Source organism: Mustela putorius, unplaced genomic scaffold, assembly GCF_011764305.1.
Source record: "Mustela putorius furo isolate JIRA1106 unplaced genomic scaffold, ASM1176430v1.1 tig00001094_pilon_pilon_pilon, whole genome shotgun sequence".
NCBI classification, from domain to species: Eukaryota; Metazoa; Chordata; class Mammalia; order Carnivora; family Mustelidae; genus Mustela; species Mustela putorius.
Genome location: NW_025421566.1, coordinates 2,774,167 through 2,798,273, shown reverse-complemented (window position 1 = coordinate 2,798,273; position 24,107 = coordinate 2,774,167). Strand labels below are relative to the sequence as shown.

At 59.2% G+C, this 24,107-nt stretch overlaps 1 pseudogene; it reads left to right on the top strand.

Moving 5' to 3' along the window:
- The first annotated feature begins 4,647 nt into the window (after positions 1-4,647).
- On the top strand, positions 4,648-7,912 carry LOC123393952 (annotated as a pseudogene).
- Positions 7,913-24,107: the final 16,195 nt, after the last annotated feature.

Here is a 24,107-nt window from a genome sequence, read left to right as displayed (position 1 = left end):
GGCACTGCAGTCCAGTGGTTCTGGGGTTCCGAACGTGGAGCTGCCAGCTGCAGGCAGGACACCAGCAGCCTGAACTTCTTTAACTGGTCGTCTGACCCCAGGAGCCCAGGATCTACCGGATTGCCGAGGTGGGGTCCCTGCAGCCTTTGTCAGCAGCGGTGATGCTGGAGACCCGGCTGCTGGGGAACGGGGCCTGGGCCCCGTGCTCACCTGCCCATTTCGTCGTGTGCCAGATCATCACCAAGGACCTGTGGCCCAATCCCTGGCAGTACTACCCGAGGCAGGAAGGCGGCCTATGGGAATGAGCTGAGAGGAGGGCCTGTTGGTGAGGAGCCAGGAGGGCTGGGTCTTGAATGTGGAAGGAAGGTGCCAGGGACTGTCAGCTTAGCGGCAGGGCAACCGAGGCTCCGACGAGCCTGGGCCCCAGGTTGCTCCAGGCGCGGGTTGAAGCGTGGGAAGGGAGCCTGTGGAAGTCAGGGCACACCCCCGGGGGCAGCAGGTGTGTCCACCTGGGGGAGATCAGGCCTGCCAGGCTGTTAGCCAGAATGTTCCTGGTCAGTCAGGAGAAGCAAGGCTTCTCCACCCATTCCTCCTTTCCTCCGAACTGTCACCCGAGACTGCCGGTCCCTCTCTCTTGGTCCTCCTGACACTCATTCAGTTGGGGATGGCCTGCCTGTCTTTGGGAGTGGGGCTCATTTGTCCCGTCCCCTCCTGTGCCATGATTCCCTGCCTCCATGTTCCCGAGAACCACGTGTCCTCCCACAGCCCTATGGCCATGCCTGGGAATGGTACTAGGCCGTCTCTAGGAGGGGTCGTGAAGGCCTCGCCGAGGAGGAGGAGGGATCCCACAAGGACGAGGCATGCTCTCAACACCACCATGGCTATCCTTGGCATCATACAGTTTCCCAAAGAGCTAACATTTCTGTGTGTATTTTCGTGTGCGTGTGTGTGTCTGCCTGTCTGTCTGTCTGCATGTGTGTATGTGTAGGGGCATGGCAGCTGGGTGGAAATGGACATCGCAGTTTGACCACGAAGATGAAGTTGAGGAGCCCTCCACCGTTGTGAGACGTGGATGGGCTAGTCTGCGTGTTGCTCTGCCTGTGGGGGAGAGAAACGAGGAAAAGGATCACCAGGAGCAGGTCTAGAGTGTATCCTGCACATACCTGCAGGGACAGGGAGAGGGCCATAAGCGAGTTACGAGGCACTTTGTGTCTGTGTGTGTCAGTTTATATCGGAGGCACAGGAAATGGCAGGGAGGAAACGGGGCCGGTGGGATCCTCCCATCCCCATCCTGTTGCATTCCATGTGTGGGGGTGATGTGTAGCATGGGGGTAGGGCGCGGCAGGGCTTGGCCTGTGGAGAGACCCCTGCCCTTCCTAGGCAGGGTCTGGGGGGAGGATGGGAAAAGGCAGACCTCTCTTGGCCAAGCCTTGTTCTTTAGAGCAGGGGACACAGGCGGGGTAGGCTCCTGCCGAGCAGGGCCCTGTTGGCCCCGTGGCTCCTCCTACCCCCACATTCACTTCGCTTGGAGAGATTTGCCCAGTTCCCTTGCTCCTGGACTTGTGCCCTGCATTACTGTGACGTGATCCCACGCATGCTTCTGGTCAGATCCAGCGTAAAACCAAAGGTCCCGGGAGGACAAAGGCAGTGGCGGTCACTCGTGGTCCCTGTGGACTCACGACCCTCCCGCTGATTAACACCACCCACCCGCAGGAGAGACAGCTCCATGGATGTCTGAGGGAAGGCCGGTGTGTGCTGTTGGCTGTGTGACGTCATGAGTGTGCTGCGGGTTGGGGAGCGGGTGTGGGACGGTTTGCGTGTGTATCTGTTGTTTCTGCACGCACGTGTGTGTGTGTGTGTGTGTGTGTGTGAGAGTACGCGCGCGTGGGCCTCTGGTCGTCAAGCACTTTGTGCCACCTGAGCATTCCTCTGAGCTTTTGACCGTGTGTTTATCCTTCTGCACGTGTGTGGGCATGTTTGTTCCAATTGGATCACATGTGTGCAGGACATCATGTGTAGTTATGCGTTGTCCATGTGTGTTTCCCTGTGTCCGTGTGTGTGAGATTGACGCAGGGTGTAGGCCTGCATCCCGGGGACAGAGTGTGTTTGTGTTTTGTGTCTGTGTTGAACGCCAAGGGTGAGTGTAGCGAGGCCTCGTGTGACTTCACGCGCATAGGGCCTGGATGTGTTCGTATTTGCTTCTTGTGCATGTTGGCATGTGCATATATGTGCCTCTGAGTGTGGCCACCAATGCTCGCCTATTACTTGTGTGTAGTTTCAAGTGCACGTATGTGTGAGTTTGTGGTGAACATGAATGCCTCCTTGATGGACCCCATGTGTGTAGGTGTTTGTTTCGTTTCCGTTCGATTGTGTGTTTACATGCGCAGGGTTGGGTGTTTGTGCGGCCAAGGGTCATGCCCAGGAGCAGGGACCGTGTGTGTTGCACCAGTTTGTGTGCTTCTAAGCACACATGCATGTGTGTATACCTGCATGCAGAATTCTGCACGTCTGTGTGTGAGGTGACGCATGTGTGTATTGTGTGTGTATGCATTTTTCAGGGACGGCTGGGTGTGTGATCCTGCGGGGCTATGTGTATACGGCTGTGTGCCGGAGACCTTGTATGCAAGAGCTCTGGGTTCATATCCTTGCATGCCCCCGAGTGTCTGTTGTGTGTCTGTGTGATTTCAGGCCCATGGGTGACTGTGTGTTTGTGTGCGTACCAGCAGATACAGGTGTTACCGCTAGTGCGTGCTCGGTGTTGGAAGCCATGCATGCACGCGCGCAAGCTCACGTGTGTGTCTGTGGATGCTGCTCTGGGGCTTGTTTACATACAGTTGTGCTGGAGAGTTTTGTGTGTGTTGTGGTTGCGTGTTAACACATGCCTTTTAGTGTACATTGGTGAGATAAGGGTGCATGCCTGTGTGCCAGTACCAGGATGTGTGCGGGGGCGGGGAGCACATGTGTGTTTGTGTGAGCATGAGTGTGCGTGTGTGTGTGTGTGAGTGTGCGTGTGTGTGTGTCTGAGCTGTGAGTGTGTATTCCTGTATCACAGAAATCATGTGTTTTTCTCACATGTGTCAGTATCCTCCGGGGTGTGTGGGGGGAAAGTTGTGCATGTCTGTTTGTCAAAACTGTGAATGTGTTTTGATGGAGTAAGCCTACAGGTGTGCTTTTTTTTTTTTTTTTCAGTGCAGCATCAACCATGTACATCTGTGCGAGAGACCTTCTCTGTCTCGTCTCAGGGTGCTTGTGCTTGCAAGCTTAGCTGTGTATGTCAGGTAGCGCAGGGCTGCATGCCTCAGGGTTGTGTGTGTTTGTGTGTTGTGTGTGTGCGTGCGCGCGTGTGTGCCTGGGGTAGTGTGTTCTGTGTGCTTGCAAAAGTGTGCACACGTGAGCGTGTGAGGTGCGCATGTGTGCACGTGCTCTTGGGTGGCTACGTGTGTGCCTGCTGACTCAGAGTATGTGTTCGCTCACACGTTTCTATATTCTCAGGAGCGTGTCCGTGTGTGCGCACGTGCGCATGCTCAGATGTTTGGGTGTAAATTGTGTATGGCTGTGTGCCAGAGGCCGTGGATGTGGTTGGGTGTACTTGAGTGCTGTGTGAGTGTGAGTGTGAGTTTTCCTGGACACACGTGTGTATGATTTTTTGGTGGGTGGGGCCGTATGTGTCTGCGTGTGCTGTGGACGTGTGAGTATTTGGATGTGTGTGCCTTGAACGTGTGTGAGGGTTCGTGTATGTGGTGGCGGGGCACCCAGCTTGGAACCCTATTGCTGGTCACGTGACCAGTGGCCAGTCACGGAGGGGCCGCGGGCTTTTGTTTCCTGGGAGAAGAGCTGCTCAGGGAGGCTTCTGCATCTTTCTTGCTGAAGCCCTTGTCTTCCAGGGACCCTGTGGGCAGAGAGAGGGTAGAGAAAGAGGCCCTGAATACAACGGGCGAGCGAGGGGAAGATGGAGAGGAGAGCATGAGGAAAGGCTAGGCAGACGGATGGAGCACTCTCCGTCCTGCTTGTGCTGAGCAGCCAAGGACAGGGACTGGGGGGACCTGCGGCCTCACTTCCCAACCCCCATCCCTCAGCGAGGCACAGAGCTTCGGGGCCTCTGTCCCCTGGAATAGCAGTCTTCTGCCATGCCTGGGCTGATGATTTCCACGCACGCCTGGCCAGGGTTCCGGGGTGGGGGGGGTGCATACGGTGTCCTCAGTCTTTGAGGACCGTGTTGGGGAATGGCAAGGGGCAGTTTCTCCTCGACAAGCTTCAAATACCAGGCGCAGAGCATGGTGAAGGTGGCCACGGGATGGGGGTGTGAGTGGCTTGGCGCACGGGGTGGGGGGTCGGGCGGTGGTGGGGAGTGGGGGCGGGAACGCAAGGATCCCATAGGTGGAGCCTGAGGCCATCCTGGAGAAGGTGTACTGTTGGGCTCCCTGGCCGGCTCGTGTGGGGGTGAGGGGCCGGGCCAGAGAAGGCCCTGTGCGGCACCGCGTCAGTGGTTGGCCCCGGGGAACCACCATCATCCTGGGCGTGGCTTGGGCGGGCTCACGTGGCCCAAGCCGCATGCGTGCCTCTGCCACCTCTGCGCGTGGCCGGCTTTCCCCTAGGCCTTGTGCGCACGCGTCCCCCAGGCCCCCACCCGCGGTTGGCCGGCTGCTGTCCGCCGTCATTCCCCGGCGCCAGAGCCCTAGCAGCCAGGGCTCTGTGGAGAGCCACGTGCTCTCGCCTCCATCTCCTTCCCTCCAGCGCTTCCAGGGCTCAGGGCCACGGCCACATGGAGAGCGGGGCGGGGTCCGGGGAAGACGGGGCTGCCCCAGAATCCTGGACCACCTTGGTCCGGGAAGGGTGCGGTGAGGAGGCGGGGGCCCTCAGGGAGCACAGTGCCGGGGGCGAAGTGGGGGCGCTGCAGGCCGTAGGGGCCGGGGCGGTGGCAGTGGCGGTGGCGGTGGCGGTGGCGGTGGCGGCAGAGCCTGTGTGGGAAGCCGAGGCCTGGCAGGCCAGAGGCGAGGCCGGCCTGGGGGCGGAATTGGTGGTCTTGGTGGAGGACACAGTGGCCGCGCCTGACCTTGGGGCAGAGGAAGACGAGGGGGACGAGGGTCAAGAGGACCAGGAGAACGCAGAGGATGAAAGGAAGCACACTGAAGTGGTGGAATGTCCTGAAGAGGCTGAGGAGGGACACGAGGAGGAGGCTGCAGAGGGGCAGGCTGCTGAGGAGGTTAAGGAGGAAGGGGAGAAAGATGACAAGGAAGAGTCTGTGGAGGAAGAGGCTAAGGAGGGGGATGAGCAACTGAAGGAGGAAGAGGAGCCTGAGGGGGATTCTGTGGAGGAAGGGGCTAAGGCTGAGGAGGCCAAAGAGGAGGATTTTGAAGAGCAGGTGGCTGAGGACGTGGAGGCGGAGGCGGAGGCGGGCAAGAGGGAAGAGGCCAGGGAGGGGAGCCGGAAGGAGGAGGAAGCCCAGGAGCTGCAGGAGAAGCAGGAAGGGGAAGAAGAGCGAGGGGCAAGGCCAGGTCCGCCCCCGTCCCCGCTCCAGGCCCTCCAGGCCCCTGCAGTCAGAGCTGGAGCCCCTGAACAAGGACGCCAGCAGGGCCTACTCTCGGCTCAAGCTCAGGTTCTGGCAGAGGCGGCGGTATCACCTGGAACACCGAAGCGCCCTCATCCGGGGCATCCCTGGCTTCTGGGCCAAGGCTGTATCCTTGCTACCTTCATGGAGGGACCCCGATGTGGCCGGGCTAGTGCAGGAGACTCCTGTGGCAGGGGGGGCCGGCTCACGCCTCCGTGATCGGGACCGTTTCGAATTCCTGCTTCCGGGTGGGGGTCCCTGGTGGGGCCTCCAGGTTGCCCTTGATGTGGCAGGAGGCCCTGAAGCTCCGCTGGCGGAGTAGGAGCCGAAGCCCGGGTCAGAATTAGGCATAGCCCCGGGGCCGCGTCCCACAAAACAGCTCCACTCAAAGCTCAGGCTCCCCTGGGAAGAAGGTAGCAGGCGAGCGGATGCTGGAGGCACCAACGGAGGCTGCCTGGGAAGGAGCCAGTTCTGCCTAGCCAGCAGCACAGGAGGATGTGCCAGAGAGGGGTGGCGTGGGCCGGGAGGGAGTTCTCCGAGGACGCACATCTTTTTCTGGGTTAGTGCCCGGCCGTGCGCTCCCTAACTACCTAATGCCACAGGCCGTGCGCAGGCCCAGGGGGCCTTGACGAAGGCCGTGAGGAGGGAGTGGGTCCCAGTGGGAGGAGAGGGGATGCGGCGCCCACCTGCCGTCCAGGCTTGCTCCCTTGTTCTAGCTCTATCATCTCCCGCCCTCGGAGAGTCCTTGACCCAAAGCAGTTTGTGAACCACCCGCAGCTGTCAGCCATGCTCAGGGGCCAAGATAAAGGCATACTTGTCTCCATGACGGATTTGCAGGTCTGGCCCGGGAGACGGAGGCTGGCCAGGGGTATGGGAGAGGAGCGGGTGACAGAAGAGACTCCTCCCCAAAGCCAGGAGGGGAAGGGTCTGCTGGACAGAGATTTCACCCCTCTCCCCACTTTGCCGCCCGGCAGGTGGAGGAACTCGAGCCTCCCCGTGATCGCCGCAAGATCCTGCTCTTCTTTCGCAAGAACTCCTACTTCCACAATGAAGTCGTTGAGAAGGAGTATGTCCTCAGGGCTGCTGGTAAGGGGGCCTCTGCGTGGAGGGGTGGCAGCAGGTGGAGGCGGCAGGGTTGCACCTGATGCATTAGGCGGCGCCTTCGCACGTACCCATCTTCCTGCAGGGTACGAGCCGTCTCATTCCACTCCCATCCAGTGGCACCGGAATTATGAACGGGAGGCCCGTAGCCGCAGACACCACAACAGCAGCCTAAACTTCTTCAACTGGTTCTCTGACCACAGCTTTGCCGGGTCTAGCAGGATAGCTGAGGTGGGTCCCGGGCAGAGACCGCGCACGTGAACCTGGCTGTGTTCCCCAGCCGATTGGGATGGGCCTCTGAGCCCCGCCCCGTTTCCCCTGCCAGATCATCATGGACGACCTGTGGCCCAATCCCCTGCAGTACTACATGAGGAAGAAGGCCCCAGCCGAGGGAACTGAGAGGAGGGCAGGTGAGAAGACCGGGGCGTGGGTGCAGAAAATGCTCCCTGCGGCTTCGTGGGAGCTGGGCTTCACAACTGCAGAGACTGAGGCTCCGAGGAACACTCAGAGGCAGTGGCCCCAGGGCCAAAGGGCATGGCCTTGAGGCAGGGAGACTGCAGAAGGGTAGTGTGGAAACTGGTTCTGCCTGGGGAAGCTTGAGGAAGGCAGGGCCAGGCGGCGTCAATGAGCAGAGCTGGAGAAGCAGAATGGGCTCAGCAGCTGCCCTTGTGGGAAGTGCCATTCCCTGGCCATGGACTCCTGCCTGCAGGTCGACTAGCCACCACCTCACCTCTGTGCCCACCTACGTGCCTCCCACCACCCTTAGCACAGGTGTGTGGGTACCATGGTGTTAGGGCTCACGCATCACCCTGTCAGGTTTCTGTGTTCATCAGCATGGTTGTCCCCTTCCTCTCTGCGGGCAGTGTCCTGCACCCACCGCAATCACCCCGAGAACACTGGGCAGCGTGCAGAGATATGTTTACTACGTGGGTGGAGGAAATGGAGGGCGATCGCAGCCCGGGTCGGCGGAGGGCCGGGAGAGGATGACCACCCTTCCCCGGGAGGGCCTTGAAACCCTCAAGTAACCTTACGTTTACACACGGTTCTCCTCCTGTGCGCCTGTGTGTTCGTGTGTCTCTGTATATGTCTTCTCTCCAGGGAGCTTCAAGAAGTTGAGATGAATATGCAGAGGCATCGCCCTTGACCGGAACTGGTCAGAAACTTCAGATGGAGCCGGAGCCGAATGGTCAGACCGGATGCTCAGCACAGGGAATTCCTGAAGTGTGGTGCCAGGGTGAAACACAGGGCCAACAGAGGCCTCCTTGGAAAAATACTGAAAAGTAGTAATACGATGTCCACTGTGTTTATGTGCGTTGGGGTCCGTATGATCGTGCACGCTTTTCTCCACGGAAAAGGGCAGTGGGGTGCCTGAGCTCACGGGGTTCCCATTGGTGCTTTGCACTCTGCCTGGGTATCCCGGCTCCGTGGAAGGGATGGGCCCCTATGCTTACCCAGAGGCCCAGGTCACACGTACACGGCGACGGCATCCCAGGGGGCAGAGGTCCTTCCGCTGGGTTTTGGGGTATGGGCAGGGAGAGGAGACAAGCGCCAAAGTCCTGCTGACAGGGCTCATCTCTTCCCTGGCGAAATGGCAGAGGTGAAGGAAAGGGAGGGACGCTCCCGGGCCGCACATGTCCAGTGCCTGGGTTCGATGGATGGCGAAGACGGTCCTCCAGAGGTGCTCGCCCTTGGTAGTCCTCAGACACATCCACTGCACACAGCACAGGGCGGGGACTGGTGTTTCATTACTCTTGTTGAACCCCAGAACCCCAGTGCCAGTGTCTCCGTTGGTCTAACAAGGGGCCCGGGTTCTTGCTGACACAGTCATCCGCACAGTACCAGAAAAAAAAAAAAAAAAAAAAAATAAGTAAAAACAAAACCTTGAAAGACGGGGGGCCAGTCCCCGTGTAGGGATTGTTGGAGTGGGGACAGAGGGGCGGTGGGGATGTAGGAAAGTTGACACTCTCGTGCTGGCCCAAGTGGCTGGGAGGAAGTACAAAAGGCAGGGGAGCGACACAACACACACTCACACACACACGGACATCAAGGTTTCGATACCACCGCACCCCACAAACACACAGAGTCCATTAGCCACTCCCATAACTGAAACACACTCTCAGGAGCAGACCAGTCACCGCCCCCCCACCCCACCCACACACTATTCACTCTCTCTGATGTCCCGACACGCACACACTCCCATCCCCTCCCACGCACACAATCTTCACTCACTCACATGTCCGGGGACACACTCAGATACTGACGAACCCATGCTGCCCCAGGATGCTCAGTTTCCTGCTTCCCTTGGTCCTTGGGTTGGGGTCCCCCTGATGGTAAACAGAGGAGAGTGGGGGAGAGGTAGGAGGATTGCTGAATGCGAGAACCTGTATACAGCCACCTGTCCCATGCTGACCCAGGCTGATATTCCTCTCTCTCTCCATGGGCTTAAGGCATATGCCCTATGCCCTCCATCCGGTGAAGACCACAAAAGGGAAGTGCCATCAAGAGCGACCCCTAGTCCTCACCAAAAGCTCAGGGAGCACACTCCCCTGGCTGATGTCTCTGTGCGCACAGGCGGCTTTCGAAAGCGTAGGGCACTGTCCATCGTCTGAGGTTTTAGCCTTCTGTGTGAAGGTCCATGGAAAGACCTGGCGTGTACAGACTACCTGTCACCAGCCTCACCCAGGAGGGTGTGGCAGTCAATCTCATGGGTGTTCCTGGTGCGTTTCAATGGGCAGTGCAGATTGCCTGTTCCGTGTCAGGCTGTGCAGTTGATGATCCTTATGACTTAGAGCCTTGCCCCTCCCGGAATGGCTGGAGGTTCCTGAGGTTCCAGGAGGGAAGGCTCGTCCCTGGAGAGTGTAGGGGAGACCGGTCTTCTTGGACTCTTGATCTGGAAATGCTGGGGCATCCTCGACGGGTGTCCGCATGCTGGCACCTGGCTCTGCTTGTGCTGGTCGGCTGTAACTGTCCTAGTTGCTGGACCTTCACTGAGCATTGGGAGCGGGACAACTCCCGTGTAGAGCATGGCCTTAAGGGGTCCTCGGCCTGGGCCATTTTGGGGGCTGCTGCGTTTTCCTCTATGCTTGTGGTGTTTGGTAGGCTGTCACCAAGGACGTGAAGCCTAGGGGAGAGGAAGGAGCGGAGTCTCCCACTCCTAGGCATCTCCAACCTGGCTCTGGGCACTGGGCTGACATTGAAGCCTGGCCCACCCCCTCCTTCCAGCCCGGCCTGGCCTGGTCCAGAGAGAAGGTGAGGCTGTGGAGGGCAGGTCCTTTAGGAGGTCAGGGAGCCCCCAATGTTAGGAGTCCATGGCCGGCGAGGGAGTCCGTGCCAGGGTCCCCAACCCTAAGACAGGGTGCCAGGACATCTAAGACAAATCCGCGCTAGCATTCCATTTTCCCAGCTAGACAAGAGCACAAGGGTCTCCTGTCTAGCAGCCTCTGCAGGGCTGACTTTTGCAACACAAGCCAAAACAAAGCTACTCACCATGAAACATCGGTCCCTACCCAAGTTGAGGCCAGATGCCAGCCCACCAGCCCCATGGACGTGGTAGACAGGGACATGATCAATGCCATGACTGGCAGCATCTTCACAGTGAATCTGCAGGGGCCTCACTCTCTAGGCCCTTGAAAGTACTAAAAAAAAAAAAAAACTAAATTTGAATGGGAACATGGCAGCCTGCCCAGGAGGTTGGTGCCCTTGCCCAGTAACCTTTGCCCCGCTGCCCAGCACTCTCTGACTGGTCTACCGCTGCCCTCCACGAAGCAGCATGACCAGGAACCTGGGCACTAAGGGAACCAAACTTCTCTAACCCAGAGTGCTGTCTGATGGGAGAGGACCACCTGAGGAATTGCCAGGCGTTCTGCCTTCATGGCTCTGGAGCACGTGCGTCTGTGCCTGGCCGGCCGCTCTGCAACTTCGTGTACTTGTCTGGGTAAAGGGGGTGGGGGTCTGCTCTGTGCCTGTGTTTTTCTGTGTCTTCTTGAGTGTTACTTGGTCTGGCTCTACCTGTGCCATCACGTCTCCAATCTGGCATCTGTGCGCATCCTGGCTATGCCAGTGTTGGGTCCCCATAAGTGCCTTGGGCCGTGGAGAGTCAGCTTTGCTGCAGCTGCCGGGTTGTTGGCCTGACTTGTGTTTGTTGTATGAGCTCTTACCTCTGAGGTGGTCTGCCTGTGAATTGGACCCTGTTTCTTCCATTTTGGAGTCAGAACCCTCTCCTCCTTCAACGGGGTTGGCGCGGCGTCTGCAATCTTTGGTGAGCCCCAAGAAGTCCTTGGCTGCCCGGACCATAAGGTACGTGGTGACGCGTCCTTGGGAATGGAGGAACAGCCCCGCACCTACCGCCCATGCGCGAGGAGTAAGGGTCTCCGTGGCCTCGCTTAGGGTATGTGGTCACTCATCTTTCTCACTCCTCCCACTTGCAACTGCTCTGTGGATTTGGGACTGAAAGCTCAGGCTCTTGCACACAGCATAGACATGGGCAGCTTTTCAAAGGCTGCCCGTTCTGCTGTCATCCACGTCTTACTCCATTGCTCTGAAGCCTCTTTACTGACCCGGGCCGACTGACGTCCACGACTACAGTACTAGGTTTCTGTGTACCCCGTGGCATGATTCCACCTCCTGTTCCGCCATTACTTCCTCCTTTGGTATATGATTCTTGTTTTCAGGAAACATGATTGGTGACCCTCGTTGACACCACCGGATAGAGCTCTGCTCAGAAGACTTTTTGCTTCTGCGCACGTTGGGGGGTCCCTCGTAGGCAATGTGTCCTTTTGGTCTGTATGCCTTGCAATGTATGAATTTAGCTGGGGCAGTCAAGGCCCTGCCTCCCTGTCTCTGCCCTTCCTCGCTCCCTCCCTCACTCCCCCTCCACCCCTGCTACTACAGTACTCTCCCTCCTGCCCATGTCCCTCTTGTCCCTTCTGTGAATCCCTCCCAAGCCCCCTCTCTCACCCACCTCTTCCTAGCCTTCTCTGCTTCTCTCCCTTTCGTCCCAGTCTCCCTCTCCTCCCCCCTCTCCGGGTCACCACCTGAGCCTTCCCCATTTCCAAGGCTGTGCTGTTTGTAGTGCAGTATTGCCTCAGAAGCCTCCTCTAGTGCCGTGGGTACAGTTGCATAGGCTAGGTCCGTTTGGATTGTACCAGTAATTCCAGAGTCTGGACTGTTTCCGGGACAGTCTCAGAAAATTTGTCTTCTCCCACAGACGGCCATGCATTTCTGTCCCTGCAGGCGTCCCCGTTTGCCCTGACAAGTAGACTTTTAGTAGAGGCACTCACACCCACCAAGCACCCTGCACGAAACCTCAGAGGAGTTCCCTCTGCTTCTGTCGGTCAAAATCCCCCAGGACACCACCACCCATTCTTTTAAAATGAGGCCCTCCCATGATGCACCCCCAATGCGGCCAGCCTTGCCATCGCCCATGGGGACTTCCACACACCTCCGGCAGCGTGTGGCCTTTCGGCCACATGACCATCCCCCACGCTCCCCCAGACTGGACCTGCATGAGGTGTGGTTCGGACTGGAAGGACCTGGTGCGTACCAGAGGAAGGGCACACGTGCTACTAACGCTCACTTGGCCTTCCCCTCCCGGGCTGGTACTCCACTCAGTGACGGACACAGACCAAGGGAGCACTCAGAGCAGAGTTGGAGGGAAGTCCCAGAGAGAACTTGCATGAAAGTCAGGCGACGGAAGGGAACGCAAAGAGGAGAAGAGAGACACTGACTGACAGAACAGGGAGTAGGTTCTGGCAGAAGAAAGTACAGCGGGGAGCGGGTCCTACCGGTGGCTTGGACGGAAGAATACCCAGAATTACCCTTTAGGCCGGAGGTCTGGTCCATTAGCATGCCACCGAGCCGCAACCACGGACCTCACTGGGGCTGGGTTAGTAGGTCTGTACACCAGGGCGGCCACGGACCTCGGCTCTGTGCTCACTAACTTCAGGGACATTGCTTTGTGTGCAGTACCTCTGTTTTAAGGAAAGGTGGGACCTGGGGGTTGGAGGGGTGGGGGAGGGAGCTGGTCCCTGCATCCAGCATCTTGGTGGTGGCCACGTGGCTCCCTCCACCACTGGGTGGGGTCAAGGGGGAAAGCCACGTGGACAGTGAGGAGGCAGCGGTGGAGCACCAGCTGATGACTCCAGGGCTTTGCCCCAGGTTGGCTGAGAAGGGGCGGTTGAGGCTTCCGAGCAGAGGGCGGACAGTGGATTCAGCCGCTGGATTTCAATTCTCTGGTGCCAGCCCAGTGGTCCCAGGAGAATGGATGAGAAAGGGTAGAGTGTGTCTGGGATACCAGGGGACTTGTGGGAATGGCCTGGGTGGTGTCTCCGAAGAAAACGATTGGGGTTGAGGGCCGGCGGCCACCCTGAAGGAGGAGCACTGGCTGGTTCCCTGGCTGGCTCCTGTGTGGTTAAGGGACAAGGCTGGTGGTGGCCACGTCCACTGCCCTGTCACTGTCACCCAGTGTCCTGGGCATGGCTCAGAGGTGCCATCCAGCCCAGGCCACAGGCATGCCTCCACCACCGCTGCCCCCGACAGCCCCTGCACTGAGGCCCTATGTGCATGAGTGCCCCAGGCCCTCGCACTCTGATAGGTGGCTGCTACCCACCCGCCTCCCGGGCCGCAGAGCTCAACCTGCCCATCGCGCGGCCATCTCCTTCCCTCCGCAGCTGCCTGGGCTCACGGCCACCCCGCATGGAGAGGTAGGTGAGGACCCGAGGAGGCAGGGCTGCCCCGGAATCCTGGACCACCTTGGTCCTGGAAGGGGGCCCTCAGGGAGACCGGCTCCTGCGGGCACACGGCGGGGGGGGGGGGCACTTCTGGCCCTAGAGGCTGTGGGGGATGGCGGCAGGCAGTGGCTGTGCGGGAATCTGAGGCAAGGCAGGACAAAGAGGACGCTGGCGCGGGGGACGACTGGGCCCTGGAGGCGGGGGTAGTGTCGTGTCGGTGAAAGATGAGGACGTGGCGCAAGCAGAGCAGGACGAGAGGCTCCAGGAGCTGCCCCAGGCAGAACAAGTGCCGTGGCCTGACACGGCCGGGGCCTCATTTGCCACGCTGGAGTTCAGGAAGCGCTCCGCTCTCTGGGTTCCCAAGCCTCCAGGGTCTACTTGGGGCTCAAGCGCAGGAAGAATCAGAAGCGGAGCTCTCCCCTGTCCGGAAGAAGGGCCATCGTCCAGGGCATCCCTGGCTTCTGGGCCCAGGCGGTAACCTTCGTCCTGCTGGCTGGCATTGGTGGCAGTGGAGGTGGAGAGGGAGGAGGGCAGTGGCAGAGCAGGGCCAGAGCCAGGGTCAGGAGAGTTGTGGGGATGGTCCCGCTCCTGCAGTAATGGGCCCCAGCCCTCCAGCAGTGGGCACTCCCCCGCAGCAGGGCACCCCACCCCTGCAGTGGCCTCGCCCCTCTAATGCACAGCCCAGGGTGGTCCTGGAGTGGGTGTTTGCTGGGCAGGCGTGGCAACTGGGGAGAAGGGCAGGGGATGGGATGAGACCTGTTCAGGCCTGCCTGAACAGGGGCTGCAGCACCCCCAACAACACTCTTCTGGGGGTCCTTGAACACATGTCAACACTTTCAAAACCTAGTGAAGCCCAGGCACACTTGGCTCAGGGCAGATATTGGAAGGAAATGATTCTCTGGGTACACGGGGCAGATGGAGAGTCTGCCTACCCCCTACGCTGTCCTGCACAACCAGTGTAGTTTCCCAAATTGTTCGGTGTAGACCCACGGGTTTGTCTGCAGGGACACACTGAAACTCTGTCGGCTGGCGGCCTGGCTTCAGAGAACCCCAGGAGCCCAGACACAGTGCAGGGGGTGCTACAAACTCTGTCTCCACAGGTCCTGCTGAGGCAGACCTGAAGCCCCTGGCCCAGATGCCCTAAGGCACGTTGTTTCCCTACCTGCCTCTCCCTCTCCATGTCCCCCTCCCCCTCACACTCTCTCCTCTCTGCTCTTCCTCTGTGTCTCCTCCTCAGTGTCTGGGGTCTCTGTGTGTCTCTCTCTCTCTTCTCCTTTCCCCCTGTTCCCACCCTACCGTTTTTTCCTCCCTCCCTGTCTCGCTGCATCTGCCAGGCTCTTGCTTTGCACCTGGGTGTACAGCCATACTGCAAGTGAGTGGAGCGGCCCCCGGGTAGGCAGAGGAGGCCACTGAAGGGCCCACGGCTTCAGGCGAACACGCAGGTAAACACAGCCGTGAGAGAGGGACCAAGTACATCCGACCTCCAAAGCGGTGACTGTCCCCTGGCACCGCAAGATCCGGGCACAGGCCAGAGGGCCATAAGATGGGAGTGAAGGAAGGCCCTTGGCCTTCCCATGTTGGGCCCAGTCAGCCTCAGCCCTGTTGATCCTCGAAGCCCAGCGACAACCCAGGGCAGAGCATGGGTGAGGGAAGGGCAAGCGCTGGGGAGGTCGGGAGGGGGGCAGTGCCTGCTGCTTCCGCCCACTCTGTCCCCTGCTCTCAGACGGGAAGGGCTGGGTCCATCCTGGTTCTCTTTCCCGGAGCACCTGACGTCGAGGCTCCTTGTCCCAAGGCAGATCCTGAATGGATCGGCAGATATCAGCCGTGACGGGCGGCCAGGACACAGACATGCTCAGCTACCTGACCAATTTAGAGGCTGGCCCTGGAGACCTAGGCTGGCGGAGGTCGTTGGCAGTGGGGTTTGAGCCGGAGGGGGCGTGGTAAGGTTGTTCCGAGTCATGGCCAGCCACTCAGTCAGGACACCGAGAGGACACGTCCCCCTCCCTTTCCTCTTTCTTTGGCGGGGCAGGTGGAGGAACGGGGCGTGCCATGTACCGCTGCTGGTTGATGTTTTCCTTTGGGAGAAGCCCCTACTTCCAGACCAAAACGATCGTTAAGGAGTATCACCTTTGGATTTGCCCGTAGGACACTGGGCACTGGGAACGCGTAGGGAGGAACGCAGGGTAGCCGGCCAGGGGTGGGATTTGGCACAGGAGGGAGAAAGGATGGAGCTTGAGAGGGAGAGGGGGCGTGGGTCCATGGCCATGGAGAGCCTCCCTTAAATTTTTTCGTCCTGCGGGATACAGGGGGACTCGTGGCACTGCAGTCCAGTGGTTCTGGGGTTCCGAACGTGGAGCTGCCAGCTGCAGGCAGGACACCAGCAGCCTGAACTTCTTTAACTGGTCGTCTGACCCCAGGAGCCCAGGATCTACCGGATTGCCGAGGTGGGGTCCCTGCAGCCTTTGTCAGCAGCGGTGATGCTGGAGACCCGGCTGCTGGGGAACGGGGCCTGGGCCCCGTGCTCACCTGCCCATTTCGTCGTGCCAGATCATCACCAAGGACCTGTGGCCCAATCCCTGGCAGTACTACCCGAGGCAGGAAGGCGGCCTATGGGAATGAGCTGAGAGGAGGGCCTGTTGGTGAGGAGCCAGGAGGGCTGGGTCTTGAATGTGGAAGGAAGGTGCCAGGGACTGTCAGCTTAGCGGCAGGGCAACCGAGGCTCCGACGAGCCTGGGCCCCAGGTTGCTCCAGGCGCGGGTTGAAGCGTGGGAAGGGAGCCTGTGGAAGTCAGGGCACACCCCCGGGGCAGCAGGTGTGTCCACCTGGGGGAGATCAGGCCTGCCAGGCTGTTAGCCAGAATGTTCCTGGTCAGTCAGGAGAAGCAAGGCTTCTCCACCCCATTCCTCCGAACTGTCACCCGAGACTGCCGGTCCCTCTCTCTTGGTCCTCCTGACACTCATTCAGTTGGGGATGGCCTGCCTGTCTTTGGGAGTGGGGCTCATTTGTCCCGTCCCCTCCTGTGCCATGATTCCCTGCCTCCATGTTCCCGAGAACCACGTGTCCTCCCACAGCCCTATGGCCATGCCTGGGAATGGTACTAGGCCGTCTCTAGGAGGGGTCGTGAAGGCCTCGCCGAGGAGGAGGAGGGATCCCACAAGGACGAGGCATGCTCTCAACACCACCATGGCTATCCTTGGCATCATACAGTTTCCCAAAGAGCTAACATTTCTGTGTGTATTTTCGTGTGCGTGTGTGTGTCTGCCTGTCTGTCTGTCTGCATGTGTGTATGTGTAGGGGCATGGCAGCTGGGTGGAAATGGACATCGCAGTTTGACCACGAAGATGAAGTTGAGGAGCCCTCCACCGTTGTGAGACGTGGATGGGCTAGTCTGCGTGTTGCTCTGCCTGTGGGGGAGAGAAACGAGGAAAAGGATCACCAGGCAGTCATTTTCATACATTTTCACAAATAGCTAAGACTTTTGTGTGTATTTCATGTTTCTCTGTGTGTGTGTGTTTGTGTGTGTCTTAGTGTGTCTGTGTGTGTGTGTGTGTCAAGGCATGGCAGCTGTGTGGAAGTGGACATCACAGAGCAACCGCGTTGCACCACCAAGGAGAATTTGATGAGGCCTCCGCTGTTGAGAGACCTGCATGGGCTCTTCTCCGTGGTGTTCAGCCTGCACGGGACAGCAAAAGGGACAAGGATCAGCAGGGGCAGCGCTAGAGAGGATCCTGCCCCTAGCTGCAGGGTCAGGAAGATGGGCCATAAACAAGTTACAAAGCACCTTGTGTCCATGTTGGTTTTATATTGGGGGCACAGGAAATGCCAAGGAGGCAATAAGCCTGGTGGGACCCTCCAACCCCCATCCTGTTGGATTCCATGGGTGGGGTGATGGAGAGCAAGGGGCCAGGGCACAGCCGTTCTTGGCCTGTGGAGAGAGCCCCACCCTTCCAAGCAGGATCTGGCAGAGGATGGGAAGCGGCGGGGCTCTCTTGGGAAGCCTTGTTCTGTAGAGCGGGGCACACAGGAGGGGTAAGGTGCTCACGAGCGGGGCCCTGGGGTCCCCTGGGCTCTTTGTACCACCCTATTCAATGGCTTGGAGAGCTTTTCCTGTTGCCCTTCAACCTGGAACTGTGCCCTGCATTGATGAGTTGCAATGCCATGCATGCTCTTGGTCAGCTCCAGCACAAAACCAAGGGTCGTGGGAGGACCAAAGATGAGGCGGTCGCTCACGGTCCCTCCCTGTGGCAACAGATCCTCCTGCAGCGTAGGGGACAGTTCCACGGATGTGTGAGGGAACGCAGGTGTGCTCCATGGGATGGCGGACATCCTGAGTGTTTATGTGTGAGGGAGCCGCTGAGGGCAGGTCCGCGCCTGCACACGGACGTGTGTGTGTGTGTGTGTCTGTGTGTGTGTGAAGGGGCAATGGGGAATGGCCCTATGCCCTCGACCATGTGTATGCATTGTATGCCTCCTCTTCAGTAAACAACCTGTAGTGCATGTGTGTGTCTGTGTCTCTCTGGGGCCTCCTTTGTACAAGGGCTGGACAGCTATGGTGTGTGCTGTGGGTGTATGTTTCCATGCGCAGTTCTGTGTCCAGTGTTTGGCTGAGGGTGCATGAGTCCGTGACAGAGATAGGATGTGTGCTGGGAATGCATGTGGGTTTGCATGGGCTTTTGTGCGTGTGCGGGCACGTGTGGGTGTGCTTGAGCGGTTGAGTGTGCATTTCTATGTCAGTGAGGTCGTGTGTTTTCCTCGCATGTGTCTGCATCCTCAGGTAGTGTGCGTTGGAGTATGTGTTTTAGACAGGTGAGAATGTCCGTGTGTCCAATTCTGTGGATGTTTATGGATTTCAGGGGACCCGGGGCAGACTTCTTTTTTGAGCAGTGTCAACTGTGTACGCCTATGTCGGAGACCTTGGATGTGTTGTCGTGTGTGTGTGTGCTTGCAAGCATAGCTGTGTGTGGGGGAGGGCAGGGATGCATGCCTGCGTGTGCTCCGTGTGTGTGTTTTGTGTATGAGCGTAGAGCTCGTTGTGATTGTATAAGTGTGTCAGTGTGTGTGTGTGTGTGTGTGTGTATGAGAGATTGAGAGAGTGGCTACGTGTGTGTTCTTTATGACACAGATGATGGGTTTTGTTTACATGCTTCTGTACCCTTAGGGCTATGAGCGTGTGTGCATGCGCCGATGTGTCACATTATTATGCCTGTGGGCTCGAGGCCATAGAGGTGGTGGGGTATGCATGTTAGTGTTTTTGGGCACACACGTGTATGATTTTTATCGTGAGGCCAAATACGTATGCCTGTGCCAGAGACCTTGTGGCAACTGGGTGTGTCCCGAGTGTTTTTGGAAGCGCCTATGTCTCCATGCAAGGGATGGTGTGCAGGCCTCAGATCCACATGCACGAGTGTGTATGTAGTGTGTACAGTGGATTCGCAAACCGCTCGCCTGTCTGCCCGTGCATGCGTGTGTGTGTGTGTGCAGGCTTGTATACACGTGCTTTCTTTGAGGTTGCAGAACAAGGGTTTTGCTTACATTCTTCCCTTTCCTCAAGGGTAAGTTTGTGTGAGTGTGCATGCTCCGATGTGCTGGGGTCAGTTGTGTATGCCTGTCTGCCAGAGGCTTTGGATGTGGTCTCTTGTGTGTGTGTGACTACGAGTGTCCCAGGTCACACCTGGGAATGTCCTTTTGAGTTGGGACCAAATGTCTATGCCTGTGCCAGAGATGTTCTGTGAGAGCTCTATGGTGTGTGTGTCTGTGTGTGTGTGCTTATGAGCACCTCTGTGCCTGCATGCATGTCTGGTGTACATGCCTGAGTTGCAGAGATACATGTGTGTATTTAGTGTGTTCGGTGTTTTTGCATGGGCACGTGTGTATGTGTGTGTCTGTGTGTTTGAAAGGAGGGATGTGTTTGTATTTTCACTCTGTGTTTGTGTGTGTGTGCGTATGTGTGCAGCCGTGTGTCTGTGTGTACATGTGCCATCTCCTTTCTTTTGTTTCAGGGGCCAGGTGTGGGAATGCAGAGTCCCCTTCTGAGTGCCTGAGTGCCCGTGTGTCCGTGTGTCTGTGTCTGCATATCTGTCCCACCCAGGGAGGTTCACGCTGCTGAGATGCATATGAGGAAGCATCGCCCTTGACCAGAAGCCGTGAAAACATCCCACGGAGCCTGGTGCCGGGGTGAAAGACAAGGTCGACTGAGTCCCCCGAGGAAAACCACTGAAATGTAGAAGACCGATGTCACCTGTGTTCCTGTATGTTCCTGTGTGGAGGCTCACGAATGAGCTCCTTCTCGGAAAGGAGCAGGTGGTGTGCCTGAGCTCCTGGTATAAGGTTGGTGCTTACGATGCTGCCTTGGAATCCCCATTCCGAGGAAGGGATGGGCCCTCATGCTTGCCCAGAGGTCTAGGACACATAAGCTCTGGGACGGCATCCCAGCTGGGGAAGGTCCTTCCCGTGCGGATGGTGGTGCTGGGCAGCGGGAGTTGATGAACAAAAGGCCAGCTGTCAGGTCTCATGTCTTCCCTGGGGTAAAGACAGAGTTCAAGGCTAGGGAAGGATGAGCCAGCACCAAACATGGCCAGTGTCTGGGTTTGGGGGATGGCGATGCCAGTCCTCCAGAGGGCTCCCTGGGGATGTCCTCAAGCACATCCACTGCACACAGCAGGGCTGGGCCTGTAGTTCATTTTCCCTTGGACCCCAGTGCCCGTGCTCGCTACCAGTCTGGCAAGGGGCCTGCCTCTTGCTGACACGGTCATCCTCTCCGGCACAGAAACAATGCTGTGGAGGGAGTGGAGGCCAGGCCTGTGCCGTCACGTCTCTGATGTCGCATCCCTGCCTGGGCCCATATCAGCGCAGCTGGGCCTGCATAATGGCCTTTGGCCCTGGTGAGTCTCTGCTTTGCCACGGATGCGGGGCCGTTGGCCCGACTTGGGTTTGTATGAATTTCTCTCGCGGAGACAATCTGCCTGGGCCCTGGGCCCCGTGTTCTTCAACGTGGAGTGAGATGAGGCGGGGGCTGTCTCAGTAGTCTTCGAGGAGTCCTTGGCTGCCAGCGCCGTAAGCCATGTGGTGACGCATCCTTGGGAACAGAGGAACAGCACCGCTCTTATTGCCGGCCAGCAAGGGGGAGGGATCTCCGGGGCCACGCCTAGGTCATCAGGTCACTCATCACTCTCACTCGTCCCACTTTCAAATGCTCTGTGGCTACGGGACGAAAAGGTCAGTCTCTCGCACGGAGCGTAGGCAGGGGCAGCTTTTTAAAGGCTGCCCGTTGTGCCGTCGTCTACATCGTCCTAGATGGCTGTGAAGACTCCTTACTGACCGGGGCCGCCTGGCGCCCACGATTGCTAGACCCGGTTCCTTTGTAAGCCCCTGTCTGTTTCCACCCTCTCCTCCACCGCAGTGACTTCCTCTTTGGCTGTCCGACCGGTGTTTTCAGGGAGCACGATTGCTGGCCTCTTTGACACCACTGGATGGAGCTCTGCTCAGCAGACCCTTGGCTTCCGCAATCGGGTGTGTGTTGGGGGGGGTCCCTTCTGCATAGGCGGTATGTCTTTCGGGCCAGTACGCCTTGCACCCTCTGTACGACCAAAGCCTCCCTCTGTGCCTCCGGCCTTCCTCGCTCCGTCGCTGTGTCTCCCTCCCCATACCTGCACACTCGTGTCCGTCCTGAACTCTGTCCGTCCTTCCCATCGCCCCCCTCGCTCCCCAGCTCTTCTTCTCCCCCTGGGCTATGGTGCCTCTCCTCCCAGTCTCCCTGTCTTCCCCGTCTCTCTGTCACCACCGCAGCCTCCCCCATCTGCAAGGCTGTGCTGTTTCGAGGGCACTTCTGCCTCAGGACCCTCAGGACCCTCCTCTAGGTCAATTTGGATTGCACCAGTCACGCCACCACCGGGACCTTTTCAGGGACAGTCTCAGATAATTTGCCTGCTCGCCACAGGCGGCCATGCCTTTTTCTCACTGCAGGCGTCCCTCTCTGCACTGACAGCTAACGTGGGCAACGGAGACGCTTGGGCCCACCAAGCAGCCTGCCCTTCATCTCAAGGAAGCTCCTCCTGCTTCTTTCGGCTCCAAAACCCCCAGGACACACCCACCCATCCTTGGTATGTGAGGCCCTCCCATGAGGCAACCGCAAGGCTGGCAGCCTTGCCATGCCCCCGGGGACTTCCTCACACCTCCGGTGGCCGGCGTCCTATGTGGCCCATGATCCCCCCCTGGAGTTCACCTGCATGAGGGGTGGTTCGGACCCAAAGGACCTGCTGAGAAAGGACACATGTGCTGTCAATGCGCACCTGGTTGGTGCGCCATCCCCTCCCCGGCTGGTACTCCACTCAGCGATGGGCCCAGACAAAGGGAGCACTCGGAGCAAAGTTGGAAGGACGACCCCGAGAGCCCTTGCATGAAGGTCTGGCAGCGACGGAAGAGAACGCAAAGAGGAAAGGAGACACAGACGGGAAAGGGAAAGAGGTCGGGCAGAGGAAAGTCCAGCGGGAGCGGGTTTTAGCAGTGGCGGGCTCACAGAAAGATGCAGTTGGTCCTCGTACTTAAAGTCTGGCCCGTTAGCATGCCTCCCAGTGCCAGTGGGGGAGCTGGCTGGGGCCGGCTTAGAAGCTCTGTGTGCACCCTGGTGGCCAGGGACGGTGGCTCTTGGCTACGTAATTTCAGGGCAAGGACATTGTGTGCAGATTCCTTCTCTGAAGGAAAGCTGGGTGGAAAGGGGTGGTGCTGGGGTGTGGAGGGTGGTGGCCCCTGAACGCAGCAGCTTGGTGGTAGGCTCCTGGCTCCCTCCACCGCTGGGTTGTTCCAGGGCAAAAGCCCGACAACAGTGACGTGGCTCCGTTGGAGCACCAGCCGATGCCCCCAGGGCTTTCAGGCTGCGGGGAGACATGGGATTCAGCCGCTGGATTTCAAATGCTAGCGAGAGGAGAGGGGTCCCAGAGGAACGATGTGAAAGGGACGAGCGGGACTGTGACACGAGGGCACCGGCGGGAAGGCCTGCGAGGTGTCTGTGCAGAAACGTTAGGGGTTGGGAGGCGCGGAGGGCACCGCGGGGGAGCGTCCCGGGCGGCCTTCCTGGCTAGCTCTGGCGCCTGCAAGGGCCCAGGAGGGTGGTGGCCACGCCCACGGCCCTATCCCAGGCTAGACCCTGGAGCACCCCCATCCCCTTGGGGCTCGGAGTCTCTGTCGCTCGCAGGATGCATGCGTGACTCCTCCCCGCACACCCCGCAGCGCGCCGCTTGGCAGCGGCACCCACCGCCCCGGTTCCCTGTGCGCATGCGTGCCCCAGGCCCCGGCGCTCAGACAGGCGGCTGCTGCCCACCGCCGACGCCGGGCGCGGACCTGAACCTGCGGTTCCCGCCTCCATCGCCTGCCCTCCGCAGCTGCCTGGGTTGAGGGGCAAGGCCACTTGGAGAGGGAGTCGAGGTCCGGGGAATGCGGAGCTGCCCCAGAATCCGGGACCACCTTGGTCCCAGACGGGGGCGGTGAGGAGGCGGCTGCCCTCAGGGAGACCGGCTCCTGCGGGCACGCGGGGGCGCTTCTGGCCCTGGAGGCTGCCGGGCTGGTGGCCGCGGCTATGCGGGAAGCTGAGGCCCCGCGTGGCCCAGAGGAGGCCGGCGCGGGGCAGGTGTTGGTGCTTGTAGTGCAGGATATCGTGGCGGAGGTGGAGGTGGTGGCGGTGGAAGACGAGGAGGTGGCGCAAGCAGAGGGGGACTAGAAGCCGAAGGAACTGTTGCAGGCAGAGCCGGTGCCTCAGGCCGACACAGCTGGGGCAGCACTTGCCACGCTGCAGGTGGTTCAGGAAGCGCTCCACTCTGTGGATGTCCAAGCCACCAGGGCCTACTTGCGGCTCAAGTGCAGGATGAACCAGAAGCGTAGTGCTCCAAGAAGGGCCATTAGGCTCCTCACTCCAAGGAGCGCCTGGCTTCTGGGCACATTCCGTGTCATTCCTTCATGGCGCGGGCTGGGTTTTGGCTCCTGTGGAGAACAGTGGGAGCAGGGCAGCAGGGAGCAGAGCCTGAGCCAAGGGCAGGAGTGCCGAGAAGATGGGCCCAGCTCCCCCAACCATGGGCCCCACCCCTCTAGCAGTGGGCACATGCCAGCAGTAGTCCGCACTGCCAGCAGGGGTCAAAACCCCTGAGGAGTGGGCACACACTTCTACTGCACAGCCTAGGGGGCCGGGGTCCAGCAAAGGATGGTCCCAGGGGAGGTGGGAGCGGGCAGTGGGCGTTGGGGGGAAAGGCAGGGGCTTTCCTGTGTCCTGTGGTGTCCTCTCTGAGTAGAAGCTCCTGGGCCAGTGCTTTGTTGCTGTAGCACCCCAACAGGCCTTTGCGGTTCAGGAACCCATTTCAACACTCGACTCCTAGTGATGCCTGATCCCACTTGGCTCAGAGCACATGTTGGAAGGAAAGGATTTGGGTGGTATCTGGGGCAGATGGAGAGGCTGCCCGCCTCATTCCATGTTCAAACCCTGTATCGTTACTGAGTTCCCGGCAGACCTAGAGTTCTGTGCAATTGCACTCATTGAGAGTCAGTTAGCAGGCTGCCAGACTTCAGCGGACCCGGGACCCTGGACACAGTGCCTGGGGTGCTACAAACTCTGTCTCCACAGGCCGCCCTGAAGCAGGCCGAGGCCACTGGCCCAGGTGCTCACAGACAGGTTTCCTCCCTCCCTGCCTCTCCCTCTCCATGTCCCCCACTGGCGCTCGCTCGCTCGCTCGCTCTCTCTCTCAACC